The 3,389-nt window shown below is 40.4% G+C and overlaps 1 pseudogene; it reads left to right on the forward strand.

The window, feature by feature from the left end:
- The first annotated feature begins 411 nt into the window (after positions 1–411).
- On the forward strand, positions 412–1,179 carry LOC101347701 (single-stranded DNA-binding protein, mitochondrial pseudogene; annotated as a pseudogene).
- The last annotated feature ends 2,210 nt before the right edge of the window (positions 1,180–3,389 follow it).

Below are 3,389 nucleotides of genomic sequence, written 5' to 3' on the forward strand. Positions count from 1 at the left end.
AGGTGCATGCCTCCCATCTCACATTCAGTTTGGAGCACACCTTTAGCAAGTAAATGGTTAGCAGTATTGCTCACAACATTTAAATGGTGATTCTCTCTTTCTAACCCCAAGTGCATACAGTTGAATTTACTTCATGATGAACCTTCGTTATATAATGATTCAGATAAATTTTTATTATCTTGAAACTCACCGAGAATTTCCCTTCAAGTGAAATTTAAAAAAAATAAAAAGGAGGAAACTGACTTTACTCTCAGCTGTGTCAGCTGCCTCAGACTAATTTGCAACAGGTCAGGCTTCCCACTGACAAACAGCAATAGAAAAGCTGGATTTACAAAATGGTTGAACAGGGGGCTGTAGGGGCTGTGGCCTCAGGAAAAGACTAAAAAGATTGTAAGAAAAGAAGTAGAAGCCATGTTTCAAAGACCTGTGTTACAGGTGCTTAATCAGTATATAAGACATGAGTCCAAAATAGCTAGCAGTTTCGTTCGGGAAGATGTCTGAATCATGCGCAGTTTACATGGGTGAGTGGATCAGCACCCTGTCATAAGACAGGTGGAAGGGAAAAATCCAGTCACTATTTTTCTCTAGCAACAAATGAGATGTGGCGATTAGGGGAAAGTGAAGTATATCAAATGGATGACGTCAGTCAAAAGACAACATGGCACAGAATATCAGTATTCCAGCAGTATGTAAAAAAAGTGCCTCGAATTTATGTGAAGGGAAAGTAGACTATAGTGAATACACAGATAAAAAAAATATGAGATGATAGGCAAAGACGATCATAGCTGATAACATTATATTTCTAAGTGACCAGACACAAGAGAAGGCTAGCATGGAATCTTCTTCTTTGGCCATTGTTTGCTACGGTCTCATTTCCAAATTAGGTATGGTCTTTATAGTTTCCAGGGACAAAAATTAAAAAACCTTTTATAGAAAAAAATTGTTGAATAAGATGAACATGATTAATGTCACTGAGTTGTATGTGCAAAAATATGTTGAAAATGCAAATGTTTTGTTGCATATATATTTACCACAGTAAAAGAATGGTTGAAGGTATTTAGTCATTTCCATGGAAGCCAGGACATGAAGGACCAAGATCTCGGAGGAAAAGGGAAATTCATTGAGGTGAACCTGACATTCTATGCTGTGTTTCCCCTCAAGGAATTTGCCAGCTCATAATCATTTTAGGATGAGTCTAAGAAGCCAAGCAGAAAGGTGAACAGAAATCAGTAGCCAAGCGGAGCTTTTGGCATAAATTGAAGTTCAGGGCTACCAGGGGAGCCAGGAATAGAGGGATCAACAGAGAAGAGATCACAAAGAAGTGAGCTTGTTGCTGTGAGATACTTTTCTTCTCAAAGCATTTGTCTATTCATAAAGAGTATAGAGTTATGCTGATAAGCCAAAACAAAAGCACCCGATAAGAGGCTGGGAACCTAAGCAGAGCTTTTGGCCATATCACCATGCTGAGGAGAACAGATTGGAATTCAGGGCCTACCAAGCAAAAGGGAACCTGGGAAATACCTCAGGCTTTCATTTGCCATTTCAAGACCTGTGTCCTAGAAATAAGGGCAATTAGAAATATACCCACGGTTACAAAACTAAAATGCAGTCTTAAATCAGTCCAGTCCCTGACTGGATTAAGGTGATTTCATTCACCCCCTTATAATTGCCTGGGAGAAGAGAAAATAAATCATTTCTGGAGAAAGATAACCTACAGGGCCTCTATAGAGTTTCATAAGCCATACCAGGATGGCTACTCTGTGATTTCCATGAAATCTTTCGTGACTGTTGTTTCACTGACAATCGATCGTATCAGCTTCACTGAATTGTATTTAATTAACATTTACTGAGCATCTGTAATATCTGTCAAAGATGAGGGGAATGGCTGGTAATCCAATTTGTAAAACATTCCATTATTTACACTTTTTCCTCACAATTCATTCCCAACAAATAGCCCACTTTGCAGAGATTTTCCCTGGAATGGCCCGTGGTACTAAGTCTCCAGCTGAAGATTCATCTGGATCCCCTACACAGCAGCCAGTGCAGAGCTGAATTCAGAGACCTGAAGAGAAGAGAGAGATCTAGGCAAAAGGGTGGTAGAAGTTGCCAGTCCTATCCTGTATCCTGTATGTCTCCTCCTCCCTTTTTAAGCTCCAGAATGGGTTGACCTATTGTCTGGGAACACGCCACTCTTATTTCCTAGCATGAGAGCAAATCTCAAGGCATGCTGGAACTTTTGAGCATCTCAAGGCAATTGTAGGGTCCAAAGAAGAGGAAGATAAATGGCCCTGCTGTTTCATTTCAAAAATTCCTTTTGAAACAATCTGGATTGAAATATTTACTCTGTTATGAGTCCTATGGCCTAGAACCAAGTCTCTTAACTTCTCTGAGTTTCAGGTTGCTTTTCTGGAACCTGTACAAGTTTTTCTGAAGAACTTCTACAATACAACTAGACTTCTTGGCACACTATAGGTACTCAATTCATCTTAATTTTTCTTTTTGACCCATTTTCAAGCAAAGGAGGTGACTTTAAAGATGGATGAGAGACAATGGGTGGTGTTTATAGTCATTCATTTAATCATTCATTCTACAAACATTTACTGAAGGCCTACTATGTGTTAGGCATTGTTCTAGGCTCTAGAGATACAACGGCACTTGGCTTTGGTGGTTCACCACAAAGGGCTGAGAAAAAGTGTTCCAAATGGAATGAGTAGTAGAAGTGACTGCAAGTGGACACATATGAAAACCCTCCCCAAGGAAACAGATAGGAAGAGAGTTAAGAGAGAGAATGAGTCAGTTAAATTAGAGAAGAACTCAGTTTTCAGAAACTTCCTTGGAGAAATAATTTGGGCTGAAATTCACTGACTTCGCCCACTGGTTACAAAAACAAGCAAAAGTTGCAAGGCAATTGGTTCAAGATGTTAGCCCTGAAGAAAACCAAAGACCCAAGGAAAATACTAGTCCAAAGGACTAATGGACCACATGAACTACAGCCTCCATCGACCTGAGCCCAGAAGAACTAGATAGTGCCCAGCTACCACCACCTACTGCTCTGACAGGGATCACAATACAGGGTTCTGGGCAGAGCAGGAGAAAAATGCAGAACAAAATTCAAATTCACAACAAAAGACCAGACTTACTGGTCTGACAGAGACTGGAGGAATCCCTGAGACTGTGGCCCCCAGACTCACTGCGAACTCAGAACTGAAGCCATTCCTGAAGTCCACCTTTCAGCCAATGATTAGACAGGCCTATAAAACAAAAATAACACATGTGAGAAATGAGCTTCTTAGTTCAATCAAGCATACAAATGGGCAACACTTACCCAAAAGCAAAGATGAGAAGGCAGGAAGGGACAGGAAAACTGGATGAATGGATACGGAGAACCC

The sequence above is a fragment of the Trichechus manatus genome, unplaced genomic scaffold (assembly GCF_000243295.1).
Source record: "Trichechus manatus latirostris isolate Lorelei unplaced genomic scaffold, TriManLat1.0 scaffold00141, whole genome shotgun sequence".
Lineage (NCBI taxonomy): Eukaryota > Metazoa > Chordata > Mammalia > Sirenia > Trichechidae > Trichechus > Trichechus manatus.